Source organism: Pelodiscus sinensis, chromosome 19, assembly GCF_052426305.1.
Source record: "Pelodiscus sinensis isolate ZL-2025 chromosome 19, ASM5242630v1, whole genome shotgun sequence".
Taxonomy (NCBI): Eukaryota; Metazoa; Chordata; order Testudines; family Trionychidae; genus Pelodiscus; species Pelodiscus sinensis.
The window spans coordinates 25,612,734-25,628,741 of NC_143070.1; the positions used below are offsets into that span (position 1 = coordinate 25,612,734).

Genomic DNA, 16,008 nt, shown 5'->3' on the forward strand with positions numbered 1-16,008 from the left:
TGTTTACATGGGGTACCAGTGGGTTGAAGGGAGGGAGGGGCTGGGATGCGAGAGGCAGGCTCTGGCTGGGAGACTTACCTGGCTCACTCCCGGCCAGCAGCCCAGCACATTTCTCAGGCAGCCTGCCCTGCCCCCACACAGGCTCTCAACCTCCATTAGGCAATAAGCTGAGATGCTGCAAAAGGCCCTTGTGATGTCACTGCCACACCCACCCCTGCCCTCCAGGGCTAATGTCCTGCCCCAGGCAGCCCCTTTGCATGGCTGAGCTGCTCCCAGGGGTGAAAGTGACACATTTCTTACAGGGACTGTTCTATTGGGCATCAATCCTTGGGCCAGGGGAGGCTCAAGGGAGAAACGAGGGGGGTTTCAGTAAAGCTACATGTGAATGGACCCATCTAGCAACCTCTGCCAGCCACACGCACAGGGGGAGATGTTTGTGCAAGCACAACATGCAGTGAAGACATACTGGGAGAGAAGTGGCAGGCCCAGAAAAAATAGCTCTCTCAGGTGCCAAAGTAGCTCAGTGGGGAGAGTGTTAGACTGAAGATCTAAAGGTCTCTGGTTCACTCCCAGGCTTTGGCAAAAGTCTTTGTTCTTGAAGCTTGTCCCTTCTTTGGCTCCTCTGTGAAGAGCCCAGCTGGGCCTCCTGGAAGGGCCTTGTCTGCCCTGCTGCTCCAGCTAGGAGCCAGCAAGTCCTGCCCCTCCTCTGCCAGGGAAGGAAAAAGGAGCTCTCCTTAGAGCAGCATCAATGCCCTCAGAACACCTGCCCTGGCTCTGCCAGCTGAGTTGTTGAAGCTCCTCTCTCCCTGCTGCTTTGTCCATCCTGGCAGGAACAGAATCCGGGATTCACCCAATCAGGCCGGTGCCCACTCACCGCAGACAGACGTGCACATCCGCACGCTGGCAGCAGCTGTTGTGGGAATCTGCAAATCCACCACTAGACCTGAGTCCCCACATGCCAGGCAGCCCAAGGGAGGGCTCTGGGGGTCTCAAGCAAACAGAGTCTCAGGCGGGGGAGGGAGCGGGAGGGGGGGAGGGTCTCAGCAAACTGGGATCTCGGAGTTTGGGATCTCTGGAGGGGTGAAGCATCAAACCAGCCTCCTCCTGTGGGGCCCGTGAGTGTTGTAGAATCTGGGCCCCTGCAACCTGGCAACAGCAAACAAAAGGTCTGGGGGCCACACAGAGACCCCGCTGGGCTGAGCAGGAAGTGGCTGGGACTTTGCTTTGTCTTTGCCTGTGGGCTTGTCTGTCTGCAGCCTGGAAACCTCCTGGCTCCTCAGACCACTGGTCTGGGTGGAGCATTACCCAAGTGAGAATAATGGAATTGCTGTGTAGATGCTCCCATTGTTATTGCAGTATAATGGCCATTATTCCCAAGGAACGCTGCTGTGTAGATGCAGCCGCAGAGAAATCCTAAGCAAGCGCTTCTACAATGGCAGGGGAGACCCACATCTCCATTCAGAGGCCATCCTGACACAACTGAAGTTTTCTTATATGTGTGAGTTGCTCCGTGAGGCCAAGGGGGCCCCTCTCTTTCCCCTTCTAACAGCTGCTCTGCAGCACAGCTGGGTTTATCCACTCTCACCCTCACTCACCGTTGTGAGGTGTTTTGCAGGGAGCTGAAAAGAAGGCTATGGCTACACTTGTGGCTTCTTGCACGAGTAATATGCAAATGAGGCTAAACATGGAATATCTCCAAACCTCATTTGCATAGCTAATGAGCTCCATATTTGCGGAAGAAGCTCTTGTGCCGGAAGGAGCTGTCTACATTGCCCCTTCTAGCATAACGAAAACCCTCCTGCAGAATGCCGTTATGCCGATTATTTTCAGGACATCACAAGGGCCTTTTGCAGCCCCTCAGCTTATTGGCTAAAGGAGGTTGGGAGGCGATGACCTCACAGAGAGTCCATGACAATGGCTAGGTGGGACAGGCTGCAGGGCAGGGGCCCTCTCAGAAATGCCCCCCTGATTTTGCTGCAGGGAGTCTCCTTCTTGAGATCTGCTCTTGAGGCCAGAGAGAGAATGAGGGTCACAAGCACAAGTGTGAGGAGGAGCCTCATAGGAGTCATCGCCTTTCCCTCGACTGACTGACCTGGAAGACAGATGTCCCTGTGGAGAAGGACAGAGTCATCAAGAGATGCTGCACTAGTATAGCAGGGGAATTAGCTCAAGTGGTAGAGCACTTGCTTAGCATGTGAGAAGTAGTAGGATTGATACCCACGTTCTCTAATGCTGTGTGGTCCCTTTTTTTTTTTCACAAGCAGAGCCATTCAGAAGACCAAGAGCCTCCAGTGGCTCCTCTCTCTTCCTACTCACTCACCCTAAAAGCCAGCCACGTCTTAGTTCCAAATCAGTAAATCTCATTGCACAAGGGACATCGCCTCTTTCGAAATAGCTATTTTGAAATAGTGGTAGTGTGGATGCTCCACTGCTGTTATTTCAAAATAGCTCCTGCCCAGGGCCATACAAAGTAATTACTCCCCAGTGCCTCCTGGGGATCTAAGTCCAGGTAGAGCGTCCACTGGCAGCTTCTTGTGCAACAACTCTTTTGCGGAATAGTTCTTGTGCAAAAGGTCTTGCACAAGAGAGCATCCACACTGCCATGTGCTTTTTTGCAAGAGATGTACTTTTCTGCAAGAGCATCCATGGCAGTGTGGACGCTCTCTTGCGCAATTAAGCACTGATGGCCATTTCAGATAGGGGCTTCTTGTGCAAGAAATTAATGTTGCCTGTTGACACTACCCTCTTGTGGAAGAGCTGTTGCACAAGAGGGTTTATTCCTCGTGGGGAGAGGAATAACTCTTCCGGAAGAAGACCTGTTTTCCGATGCTGTACTGTAAATTTACTTGCGGAAGAACATGCGTGCAGTATAAACGCGCTGCAAGTTTTTGTGCAAAAAGCCTGCAAGTGTAGACATAACCCCCGAGATGGATTGCAGCAGAAATCCCCACCTGAGCAAAGACAGGGCCTAATGGTGCAAGTAGTGAGATGCTGACACTAACAGCCCCACTGCTGGTAACTCAGAGATGCCCTTGTTGTCCTAGGAAGGGGTATGGCCAAAACGCAGGCCTTACTGTGAGCAGGATTTGAACCTGCACAGGGAAACCCTATTGGATTTTGAGTCCAACACCTTAACCACTCAGCCATCACAGCTGCATGTAGTGGGGGGACCAGGGAAACTGGTAAATAATTCCAGTGCACAGTCCTAACATCACCTGCCATAGAATTCACACAGCAAACCATTTCAACAGCTGTGCAGAGGAGTTCTGGCTGTTCTTGTCTTAGGCTGCCTTGGAGGTGAGTTCTGCTTCAAGGTCTTCGCTCCTCTTCCTTTCCCTTCTCTTCTCCCCTTTTCCTTCTTCTTGCTGGTCTCCTTCTTGGACCCCAGTTTATATAGAGAAACTCAATACTGCTTAGTTCTTCCTTGACCAATTATTTTAATATAATTTCACTAACCAAACGTAACATACTGTAACAGAATGACCTAACCAATCATACCCCACCGCCTTAGTTGATTTACACCTAGCAAAATCAATTATACAGCAGACAGAAACAGATCCAAACCAGACAGTGATCACACAGACAAACAACAGGAAAGTGAGGACAAGAATCATAGAATGCCCATTGCACAACCACAACTATTGGTAAGCAGTCTTTTGCCAGTCAAAATGCTGTTAAGTTTTCTCTACTCACTGTGAGATCTGTTTCCTGCCTGGTGACAGTGGGTGCCACTAGGATAAGAGACCCTCCTCCAGCCTTGTGTAGCACTATTTAAATGACATTTAGCTGGAATATGAGCATGTGACTCCAGGCTTTACAACTAATTGCTGCTGCTCTTCCATTTGGCTACAGAAGAAGGCTTCAGTTTAGACCTACTGAATACCTACAGGCCTTCCAATAGGGTTACAGAAAAACCACAGTGCTACATAGGATCTTTCCAAGCCAAAGACAGCAGGATCCACAAGCACAGACAAATGGAAGTAAATACAACTGCGAAGGGATTCACACCCTTAAACTTTTGATCCAAAATCAGACACCTTATTCTTTAGGACACACACTCTTGTGTTGGCTACGATTGGACTTCCTGAAATGTGTAAGTAGGGAGTAGTCTCCCTAGTCCATCAGGTTTCATTTTCCTTGTTTGGGGGTTTAGAAATCATGTCTGAGCTGATGAATTATTCTTATTGTGTGCAACTAAGGATTGCAGCCCAGGGATTTTTCCTGAATCTATGTTACCACCTAGGCTTAAATTCAACACTACACCTAAGCTTAAACAAAGACATTAATTATCTTACCCATTACAAAGATAGCTTCCCCAATTATAACCTCTAATATCATTAGCTCACAGACATTAACCTCTGCCCCCATCCCTCTTCTGTTCTGAAATGTGATTTGTCCTTTTCATATGTGTTCGGTTTTTTAATTATATCCTTTGATATATATGGTTGTGACAATTTTCTTCCACTATTTGATCTGAGGAAGTGGGTCTGGCCCACGAAAGCTCATCACCTAATAAACCATCTTGTTAGTCTTTAAAGTGCTACATAGTCCTGGTTTTTGCCTCAGTCTGGAGTTTCACACCCTGACTGACCAGAATAAAGTGTCTCAAAGCCTCACATAGGGACAGCTCAGCCAGTGGGTTAGAAGCACCGGGACACAGAGAGACTCAGGAACTGCTCAGAGACAACCACTGGCGAGAAGCAGAACAATTCCCCCAGCAGTCGATTGGTTCTGGCTCATTTGCTAGGACTTAAGGAGAACAACAAAGTCCTGAGTCTCCTCCCTGTGACTGGCACCTGCTCGGTTAATCAGAACCAAGAGTCTAGTCACAGAGCACTAGAACTGGCAAGGATCTTCAGAGGTGAATTCCAGTCCCCTGCCCTCATACCAAGGCAAAGCACCATCCAGATCAATGTCTCTCCAAAGCAGGGAAACTACCAGAAGTGAGGTCTGAATCCACACAGACAAATATCTATTAGAACTTAACTCCAACACATTAAACACTCGGCCATCCTGGTGGTGCCAAGGTGGGAGGAAGGATGAAAGATCTCTCTCCAAACAGCCCAGGGACTCGCTCTCAGGGCATCTGCCCATCCCATCTCTGTGCCAGGGCTTCCTGCCGTGAGGGTGAGAGAGCCGCCCCCTCCCCACAGCCAGGAGAGAAGCAGGGAAAAGGGAAACCAAACGAGACAAAACCCAGCGTCCCCAGGGATTCCGAGGGACAGAGGCCTGGTGGGGAAAATACCCCCCCCCCCCTTCACCCAGTGTTTTCCCTGCCTTGCATTCGGCCAGCCCCCAGGGATCAGGCCAGTGTTTCCAGCCTTTGTATTTATCTACCATGGACAGCCAAACCCATTCACAAACTTGTGCCAGAGCAATAACATTATATTTACATATCTGCATATACATTATGCAAATAACTAATATGCAAATATGGAAATAAACTGTTGCCAGTCCCTAACAGATCAGTGTTTGCAGGTATCTACACTTAAAAAATCACAGAAACAATTCCCCTCAGGCTACTGGAGGGGGCAGCTCCTCCCCCGGGGGACTGGAGCCTGCAGAGGGAGGGGCGCAGGGAGAGGCACCCACAGAGGCAGGGGGCATTTGGGACACCCTGGTTATAAACTTCAGAAATTCTATTGAGGCAGAGGAGTTGGTGCCCCCAAGTGCCACCACCAGTCACCTCTGCCCTTCCCACCCCCCTCCCCACCTGATGGTGTGAGGGATCTGCTGCTGTATCTCCCCCCTCTCCTTCTGTACAAGCCCTGCCCTGTGTCTCCCCTTCCCCAGCCAGGCTTCTGGGGCTGGAGGCTTGAGCCCGAGCTGTCGGCCTCAGCGGGACTTGCTCCTCCCCACTCACCTGCCTTGCTGCCTCCTTTGGCCAGCAGTGCTCAGGGGCAGCCGGGAGAGCCGGCACCAAGGGCAGAGGAGGCCGAGGCACAAGCCCCTCAGAGGGGACAGGCCTGAGGCCTCTGGCTTGCCCAGGCTCACGCCAAGGGGCTTTCTGTGGTGCCGGGCGGGGGAGGGAGGCCAGGCCCAGGCCGGTGGGAGAAGGGGCAGCGCCTGCCAGGTTTCTGCATGGTTTCACTCAAGGGTCCTTCTGCGTGTGAAGCACCAGTGACACCCCTGTGCTGCTGGGTTCTCCTGCCCCTCCCCTTCGGGGGGCTCTTGCCCTGGCACTCATGGGAGGGCCAACCTGGGCAAAGCAGCCTGCACCAGGCACCTTCCATAGCTCAGCTGGCAGAGCAGAGGCCTGTAGCGGGTGGTGGGCAAGTGCCCTTAGGTTGCTGATTCAACTCCAGCTGAAAGGAGAGATTCTTCTCCCTCCCCCTGGCTGCAGGCCCGGCCTTAGGACCAGGCGGCCGCCTTGGGTCTGTCCCTTTGGGGCCTGGTGCTACAGTTGACAAAAAGGTTTTGGGTTCCAGCTGCCAATCAAATGTCTTGGGCTGCGCAGGCCTTGAGTCATGGCAAGAGCTGGAGGGGAACGGGGAACGGCTGCACTTTGGAATGGGAAGGAGCCAGCCATGGTGCTCTCCTCAAAAACAACCCTAAAACAGTCCCTGCAGCTGCCTCCGGCTCTCCTCTGAAAGGGCCACTAGCCACTCCCTTTGCTGTGGGCTGGTTCATTCAGAAACTTAGCAGTTGGGGCTAATAGCATTAAGTTGTTGGGCTCAATCCCCTTGGTGAGTTGGTGTTTCTCAGCCAGTCGTCTGGTTTTCAGTCTAATGCTCTCCCAACTGAGCTACTCTGGCTGCTACAAGCAGGCCTCTCTGGAAGAGGGGGAGGGGGACAGAGCTAATCAGATTAAGATAATTTGTCAGTGCCAGGTTGTGCCTGAGAAAGCTGACATGACGATCAAACACAAGAATAACTCGAGGGCTATGTCTACACTTGAGGTTTCTTGTGCAAGCAAGAAAACATCCACGCTGCCATGTGCCAGCTGTGCTTTTGCGCAAGAGCGCCCATGGCAGTGTGGATGCGCAACGGCAGGGATAGCCCCACATTACTGAGTGGGGGCTGGAGCCAATTCTGGGTTGTCTCCTTCAACAACCAAAGGGAACAAACAGATCTTGTGCAGACCTGACTGTGCGCTGGGCTAGTGCTGTGTGTGCCACAGAGCTTCCTGCAGGGCTGCCCACATGGGAGAGGGGAGGGGCAGTTTGAGTCACCCAGCTCTGCCCCTTCTGAAGGGCTTGTGAAAATGGCAGGTGCTGTCTTGGCAGTGAGGGAGAGGTGGGAAAGGGGCCCCAAGTGAACCTCTTGGGTCACAGCTGCTGTAACAATGAGGTAAGATGAAGGAGTGGGCAGCTGTCATATGAAGAGTGAGGCAGGTTTCCCTGACTGGGAATTGAACCCAGGCCTCAACAGCGAAAGTGTTGAATCCTAACCACTAGACCACCAAGAAGACATGAAGATGCTTCTTTCCTTACCTACACTAGCCCTTCACAGGCCACCTTCTGGCAGTGAAGGACTCAGCACATGGGTCAGTGGGTGGGGCAGGGAACTGGGAGTAGATCTTGGCTCTAACTCACTAAGTCATCTTGGCCTGTTCAGTGAATCTCTCCCTGGCTCTATGGCCGTGTCTGTACAGCAGGGACAGCAACACTCACAGCCCCACAGGAGGGCCCCTGGCCTAGCAATGTGGCCCCCTGAGCAGCCTCTGATGTTCCCTGTGTGAGCCCCAGAACCAGCCCTGAGTGACGGGGGGAGGGGGAGCAGCTCACACATGCCAAGGGGCTGGCCAGGGGCAGGACATGAGCCTGCACGGCAGCAGTGACATCACAAGGAACTTTTTCAGCACCTCAGCTCATTGGCTGGGAGGCAGTGACCTCACAGAGGGTCCATGGCAACAGCCAGGTGGGACAGGCTGCAGGGCTGGGGCATCTCAGAGACCCCCATGGCCTGGCTGCCTGGAATCTCCTTTGTGAGGTTTCCCCCTGAGGGCAGAAGGGATTGAGGGTCCCAGCTGGGAGTGTCTCTGTGGAGATTTCCCCTTTCCCCAGGCTGCAGTGGGAGGGGCTGGGGCAGGCAGGGGTACAGGAGGAGGGGCTGGCAATGAACTGAAGAGAGACCTAGGAGAAGCAAGAGGAAAGGCTGTGAACATCTGATGAGGATGGGATTCAAACCTATGTGTGCAGAGCTCAATGGATTAGCAGTCCATTGCCTTAACCACTCAGCCACCTCATCTGAGTATTGGGAATTTGTTACAAACTACCCAAAGCCATCACTGCGAGGAACCATTGTGCCACTCGCAGGCTGGCCAGGGACACCCAGGGCTGGAAGGTTTTGGCTTTTCACAATGTTCCCTGGGCTGTTGTACAAAGCTCAGTGCTGGTAACAAACCCAAACACCCCCTGGCTACATCTACTCCGCAGGCTTCTTACACAAGAACTGTTTTGTGCAGGAGTTCTTGCGCAAAATGTCTTGTGTAATAGCACGTCCACACTGCCATGTGGTTTTGCACAAGAATGTCCGTGGCAGTGTGCACACTCTCTTGTGCAAGAAAGCTCTGATGGCCATTTCAGCCATGTTGCTTGTTCATATTACCTTCTTGTGCAAGAGCTCTTGCACAAGAGGGTTTATTCCTCATGGGCAGAGGAATAACTCTTGCCCAAGAAGCCCTCTTTTCCTACGTTTTGCCATAAATTTACTTGCACGAGAACACGTGTGCAGTGTAGATGCTCCTCAAGTTTTTGCAGAAGAATGGCCATTCTTGAGCAAGAAGCCTGCAGTGTAGACGTAGTCCCTGGGTGCCCAGAGACGGGCTGTCTAGTCACAGTCTGGCTCGGCGCGCTCTGCAATGGGAAGATGTCCACGGAGCAGGCAGATGGCAGCGGCACAGGGCTCTGGTGGGCCCAGCATCCAGAGGAGCGTTTCCGATATGAGTGTTTACTGACAGTGTCCATCTCTGGTCTGATTTCACAGTGTGGTGAGACACTGGCACCCACAGCAACATGGATGGGCTGGCTGGAGGGCGGCGGGTAGGAGCAGTGGCAAGGGCAGTGGGTGAGCCTCATTTGCATATTTAATGAGCCACCATTGTTGTGGAAGAAGCTCTTGCGCCAGAAGAAGCATCTACACAGCCCCTTGCGCAGTGCCACTACACTTAGCCTTATTTGCATATTTCTGGCACAAGAACCTACCAGTGTAGACATAGCCCAATTGTTTTCACTGTCAGGGGGCTCAGAGGCCCCTCCCTCTTCCTACTTGCTCTCCTAAAAAAGACAGACCTGGCTCCCCTTTCTTTTCCCCCAGCAATTGCCATGCTGCAAAGCAGATATCAAGAGACAGCAAAACCAACAATTTCTGTGGCACAATGGAAAGTGTGTTGGACTGTTAAGGTGTTATGATCCAGGTCAGTTATTCAAAGGTTGTGGGTTCAAATTTCACCACAATCACTTTAGCTGCTTCCTCGTTTCCAGAGCAGCTTTTACAGAACAGGCAATCCTTAGGCTGACACTAGGATGAGCTTTAGTCCAGCAGACCCCAGCAAGGGTGGAGGCTGTTCTGAAAGGCTGCACATGCCCATGGACCCTTTTGTCCCTCCATCTCTCCTACTAGTGCTGTGCAACACTCAAGCTATGTCTACACTACACTGTTCTTTTGAAAAAGCTCGGTAAATTGTGAACCCCAGTTTGCATAGCTTTTTCTGCTTCTTTTTTTGGAAGAGGCTTTTCTGACATTTGGTCTGTCTACACTGGGACAAATGTGGGGAAAAAAACCCTTTTTTGGAACATCCCTTATTCATAAAATGAAGTTCACAGAGATGCCAAAAAAGCATGTCTGCTCTTCTGAAAAATGTAGTGGAAGAACAGATGTGATCCCTGGACTAAAGCGTTGTCTCTTGTGCAAACAGAGCCCTGATGTAGCATCTTATTTCAAGTTTAGGGTTCAGCGTAGCAGAGGGTTGACATATGGTAAACATTTTGAGCTACAGAAGTTGTCATTTTTATCTTATTTTGAAAAACGCTTTGGTGTTTACACAGCACCACATTTTGAAATAACCTGCTATTCTGAAATGTCCCTTCCTTCTCATGGAATGAGGTTTACAGGGATGTTGGACTAGCGAGCCCGTTGTATTTCAAAATAATAGGGCACTGTTAAGATGCAGGATAGATATTACAGATGCCTTAGTACCCTGAAATAGCCCTGCAGGGTCAAGGTCACCTTATAGGACCACAACAGGTTTGATGCTGAATTTTCAGCCTTCTCCTCTTGGATGTCTTTGCTGCTGTCTACAGCCACGCGTAGGCCTGACTCTGCATTGCCAGGGCCCCAGCCCCTCCCAGACTGCCAGACAAGAGACAGAGCTGCCAGGGGGCAGGTGTTTTCAGACTCGCAGCAGGGGGCACAAATCCCTCTCTAGGGAGCCTGCAGGAAAGGGAGCCAAAGAAGGTGGATTTTGAGGACTCTGCCTCCCCACAGCCATCCCCACCCCCACAGGCTTTGGCAGAACAAGGGGGGGAGGCTCTGCTCACCCTACTGAGTCCCACTGAGATGTTGAGCTTTTGTCCTGCCCCCCTCAGCTTGGCCTCCCTCCTCTGCCCCATTCCTACCTCACTTCCTCCTTGGGCAAGTCACACAAGGGAAGCAGCAGGAGGAGCCGGCCCCATACGCCAGCTTCCAAATGCAGGGGAGGCTGAGACACAAGTGTCCATCAGGTGCCTGGCCTGACCCATCTGGCATTCCCAGGCTGGCACCAAGGGGCATTCTCAGCTGATGTCACCCCCCCCCATTGCATGGGAGTTGGGCTTATCCCAGGCACAGTCTGAGTAGCAGGAGCTGCATGTATCCGGGGCGCAGCAATAAGAGAAGACCCTGTGTTTCTGCCTGGCTTTGAACCAGGGACCTTCTGCGTGTTAGGCAAATATGATAACCACTACACCACAGAAACATACACAAAGGCTGGGACTTGGAGGACAGTTCTGTTCCTGGCTCTTTCTATCACCCTGCTCTGCAGGGGAGGGGATGCACCTTGTGAACACTCCACCTCTTGTTCTCAGGGAAGCCACTAACCCGAGCTGCCAGCTCCTCATTTCCTCACCAGCCCCTTGAGATTTGTAGCTCAAAGCTGGAGCTGCTGTGGCAGGAGGTGAAACTACAGAAGCTGACGGGACAATCAGCGGGCAGAGGGTTATTTTTTCTCCTCCCTGGGCTGATGTGGCTAGAACTGAGGAGAAAAAAATTCTCTGCCCTTCTCCTTAGAAGATGGAAATTGCAGTTGGGTCTCTCTCTGCTTCTACTAAAGCTGGACCCCAGGACTAGACTTTTGCTTTCTAAAACCCTGGTGAAAGCTGAGAGCAAATTGCTTGTAGGGTGAGAAAGTGAGTTAAGGAAGGGCACTGCCCAGCATGGGGCTTGAACCCATGACCCTGAGATTAAAAGTCTCATGCTCTACCAACTGAGCTAGCCAGGCTGTATGCAAAACATTTCCTAATATCCCATCACAGCATAACAGGAGCCAAGTGTTCTCCACTGCCTAACTCAAGGCTCTTTCTTGCCCCTAATGTGGGGTTCTGGTCTGTGGAGAGGTTTGAACTCGTACCCCACTCCCGACACACCCACTTCTTTCCCCACAAGGAACGGCCCCATTTCCATCTCTCCAGGGACAGGAGAAGGGCTCTGGCCTGTTCTCTGCAAAATGCTCAGCCTGTTTCATTTTCTGCGGGAACGAGTGGGATCCATGCGCCCTGTTCCCCAGTGACAAGTGTGTGTCCTGTTCCCCCCTTTCCACAGACACAGCAGGCCAGGGGGCTATGAGCCTCCAGAGGCCCCTTCCTACTTGGCCTCCCACAAAGCCGGGGTGAAAAGCTGTTAGACCCCAGCTCTCCTGGGCCAAGCCATGGCAGAGGTAACAGGATTCACTCCCATCTTCTCCTGCCTGTGCCCTGGTGCTGAGGGGTCGGCCCCTTTCCTGCTGCCCCAACTCTTATTCCCCACAATGCACTTTGTGCAGGGGCCATTGGTCTTTGTGCCAAGGTGCGTGACTGGGAGTGAAGGCTCCGGGCCCTTCCCCAAATACACAGATCCCCCCCTTCTAACCTGCTCACACTGTCTGGCTGCCTCTAGCACCAGCTGAGCTTAGGAGCCAGGTGGTCTACTGAGCCTCCGACAGTGAAAATAAGGGATGAGAACTGAGTTGCAGTTGGAGAATCCATTGTGCTCTGCACACTTGGGTTCAAATCCCATCCTTGTCGGCTGTTTGCAGCCTCTCTCTTGCTTCTCCTAGAAGTTCAGTGCCTGCCCCTCCTGTAACCCTTTTCCATTAAAAGCATTTGCAGAAAATCATGCCAGGCTAGACGTAGCCGAGATGTCTGCCTCAGTGACGGCCCTTTTACAGCCCTATCCAGGCCCTGCAATAGCTCAGCTGGCAGAGCAGAGGCCTGTAGCAAGTGCCCGTTAGGGGGCTGGTTCAACTGCAGCTCAAAGGGGAGGCTTCTTTTCCCTTCCCCTAGCAGAGAAGGAGAAGAGAGGAAGGGCTTGCTGGCTCCTAGCCTGCACTGAGCTGCAGCCTGGGCATGCCACGTCCACCCAATCCTGCCATAGCTGAGACCTGCCATGGCCTGGTCACCTCTTCCTAGCACAGAAGCCCACGCTCAGCCCTGCCAGGCCCCTGCCTGGTTGGAGCCCAGGCAGGAATGCTCTTCCCAGACCTGTTGTGTCTTCCCCTGCCTCAACTCAGCTCAGAACTGGACCTGCCGTGGCTGGGGCGCCCTTCTCTGGCTGGAACCCAGTCTGGGACTGGACCTGCTGTGTGGGGTAGAGAGGCCTGTCCTGTGGCCGTAGCAGAAGAGGAACCCCTGGGCACTGACCAGCCCTTGTTGCTGTGGCTGTCAGCAGGGAGGAGAGTCCAAAGGGGACACTAGGCCAGCGTGCCCCGGAGCAGGGCACCTGCCAGGCAGTGTCCGGCTGGGGGGAAGGGCTCTGGATGTTGCTGCTCACCATGCACGGGAAAGGTTCCTGTGCTACTGCTGGGGATGTTCCTGTGCTACTGCTGGGGATGGGTGGCCCTTGCTCCCATTCTGGCCCCCCCAAAAAAACAAACCCTCCCCCACCCCGTGGGCCTCACCCTAGAGGTTGGCTTGTAGCAAAGTTACTGCAGAGGTAGGAAGCAGAAGTGGGACGCTGCAGGTGCCTTTATGTGCTTTTGCCATGAGGCTGGTACTTCCTGTCCCCAAACAGAAGCTTCACCGCACAGGCCCCTGCCTGGCTCGCTGGCTCAGCAGGCGTCGGCCCTGGTCTGTCACTGGGGTTATGGCACAGCCCATGTCCCTGGCTGGAGCACCAGGCGGGGGAGGCTGTGCTCATGCCAATCTGCCTGGAAGTGGGACCCAGCTGCACAGCACAAGTATGAAATTCAGACAGACCCAGAGCTCCCAGGGCAAAGGGGAGACAAACGGACCGACAGGAGACTTGCAAAGCAGCGTGTTTGCAGATACCTCCCCTGGCATTTCTGCTTTGAGTCCTGGCAAGCGAATAACATCGGTGTTAACAATTTCCTCGCGTGTCTCCCCTAATTCACGCAGCACCACACAAGTGACCTGGGGTAAGTGGCTGGTCTTTGGGACTGGGCACAACCTGAATGTTGGGGTGATCTGTGGTTTGAGGAAACATCAGTCACAGAGGCCGGCTTGCCCCGGCGACAGGCCAGACCAAAGTCCCCGCGGGGCCTGTCTGTGACTCCTTGTTGAGGGCCATAGATCCCCCACCCAGCACTTGCAGGGTCCCTGCTCAGCCCAGCAGGCCAGGGGAGGCGGGGTGGGGCAGAGAGGAACAGGCTCCCAGGCTGCTCCAGGTCCACCGCGGAGGTGAGTGTGGGGAGAGAGGGACAATCCCAGCTGCCACCCCACACCAGGCCCCTGATAATTCTTCGGCTTGCGTTGCACAGGGAAAGAGATGGAGCAGGGGAAGAAGGGGTGTGATGGGGCAGAGCAGGGGTGGTGCATGGGGGAGCTGGAGGTAGAGCAGAAGCAGGGTGGGACTTGTGCCAGTGGGGTTGCCCCAGGTCCCCGGTCTCCCTTAGGGATGGCCCTGCTCACCGTGTCCTTCCTGTCATCCAGCCCCTACCTGCGAGACACCTCCCCCCACTGCTCACTGTGTCCCTCCTCTCCTCCAGCACCCTGCCCGCAGGACCCCCCACCCTTCACTTGTCATGTCCCTCCTGTCTGCACATCCCCAACCCTGAGAGACTCCCCCCCCTCTCGCCCGCATCTCTCCTCAGCTCTCCTTGACCCCACCCCCCACCCCCCGCTGTGTCCCTTCCCAACCTCTGCATTCACGGGGGCAGGGCAGGAGGGGTGCAGCGGTGGGACTAACCAGGGAAGAGCAGGGCCTGGAGTGGCTCTGGGGCAGGGCCTGCGGTGGAGCAGGGGTGGGACGTGGGTGGCAGAGACGGGCCAGGGAACCAGCCTCCCCCGGGGAAGCTTCTTCCCCCCCCCCCCCCCCACGTCCAAGCTGTTAGTGCTTGAGGGGCTCACACTGGATAGCTGGGGGGTGAGGTCTCAGTACAGAGCCGCCCCCAGCCTGGGGACGGGCCCTGGTGTGTGGCTCTAACCAGGGGGTGAAATCACCAAACCCCCCCTCCCCCTCCCCCACTGCATGTGGGGCGAGGCAGGTGCCTGCCTTATTCTGGCAAGAAACACCTCAGGTGCCTGAGCCACCCGACCCTGCCGCTGGGTTCCCGCCGGTGGATTGCTAAGCAGGGACTGGCGCCCCCTGCAGCCCAGACGCAGGCACCTCCCTGTGAGAGGGGCGGGGCTTAGCACACCCCTCCCCTCCTGTCAGCATCTCCCCTGGCTGGCTTAGACGGTTCCCGGGGCCCTGCCTGCTGAGCTGGCTTTTGTGTGGTGACGCCCGCGCATTGCTTAGGGAGTTTAAGCCCCTAACTCAGCTGTGCAGGTCACAGTCTCTTCCTGGGATTTTCTAGTGGCCTAAAAATTAGGCCCCATGACACTCAGCATTGTAACTCCTGGGACCCTTCCTGGATTGCACCTTGTGCACCAGCCACCTCCCCGCAGAGTCCCGTGGAGGAGCTGCTGGTTGACAAGATGTGGGCAGGACAGAGAGGAGCCCAGGCTGGGCAGGAACACAGCGCAGCAAACCCCAAACTCTCCTCCTAGGGGTAGGATATTCCCTGTGGGCACTCTGGGGATGCACCCCCCCCCAGGCAGCAAATCCCTGGCCTCTGCCTCCAGGAGCTGCAGCCGGGACAGTGAAGTGGCACAGACAAGAATTGCTTGTATTGTTTATTTACAGTAAGTCACCGACACTGGACAGCGAAAGGGCCTGAGAAGGAGGGTTCAAAACCCAGCCTGGAAGGAGATTCCCCAACTTCCAAGAATTGTTTTCTTAATAGCCCCACAACAGGGCAGTTGTCCAGGAAGTAATGTAGGGAATGAATTAGTTAGTCTCATTTTCAGTCACATTTAATAAATCTCTGTCTCTTTCATGCTCCCTCCCCCTCTTCTTTCTTCCGTTCTTTGCTGCTCCTTGTTTTTCTAACTCTCAGTTCCCATCCTTGGTTATTTTCCTGTGTCTCTCCCACCTTTCCTCTGATAGGTCATCTCCCTGGGCTGCTCCGTTCCTTCCCTTGATTTTATTCCTTCCTCTCTTGCTGGCTTCCCTGCCTGGGACACTTTCCTGTTGCTCTTTTCTTTTCTTTTCTTTTCTTTTCTTTTCTTTTCTTTTCTTTTCTTTTCTTTTCTTTTCTTTTCTTTTCTTTTCTTTTCTTTTTTTCACCATTTCCCCAGGACTCTCGCTTTAGTCTTGTTTTATTTGAATTTGCATTTTCCTTTTAATCCCCTCTGGTTAAACAAACCCTTTTCCTGACTCCCTCCCCCCGGCTTCAAGATTAAAAAATAAAATAATAATAAAAAACCCCTCATGTGACTGGCCCAGTGATTTTTAAGGCAGTGGTCACCAAACCAGGAAACCTGACTGGTCTGGCTGGGAGCCTATCAAGTGCTGGCACTTCAACTGCTCCTCCGCCCACTGCCCTGCTGCTCC

The 16,008-nt window shown here is 53.5% G+C and overlaps 4 non-coding genes across 4 annotated transcripts; all 4 read right to left on the reverse strand.

Annotated features, from left to right (window-relative positions):
- Positions 1–3,071: 3,071 nt before the first annotated feature.
- Positions 3,072–3,153, reverse strand: TRNAL-CAA (transfer RNA leucine (anticodon CAA)). The gene has a single exon. It is a non-coding gene; the product is annotated as a tRNA-Leu (tRNA).
- A 4,183-nt stretch (positions 3,154–7,336) lies between these two features.
- Positions 7,337–7,408, reverse strand: TRNAE-UUC (transfer RNA glutamic acid (anticodon UUC)). The gene has a single exon. It is a non-coding gene; the product is annotated as a tRNA-Glu (tRNA).
- Positions 7,409–10,824: 3,416 nt separating this feature from the next.
- On the reverse strand, positions 10,825–10,897 carry TRNAV-AAC (transfer RNA valine (anticodon AAC)). Its single transcript has one exon. It is a non-coding gene; the product is annotated as a tRNA-Val (tRNA).
- A 449-nt stretch (positions 10,898–11,346) lies between these two features.
- TRNAK-UUU (transfer RNA lysine (anticodon UUU)) lies at positions 11,347–11,419 on the reverse strand. Its single transcript has one exon. It is a non-coding gene; the product is annotated as a tRNA-Lys (tRNA).
- Positions 11,420–16,008: the final 4,589 nt, after the last annotated feature.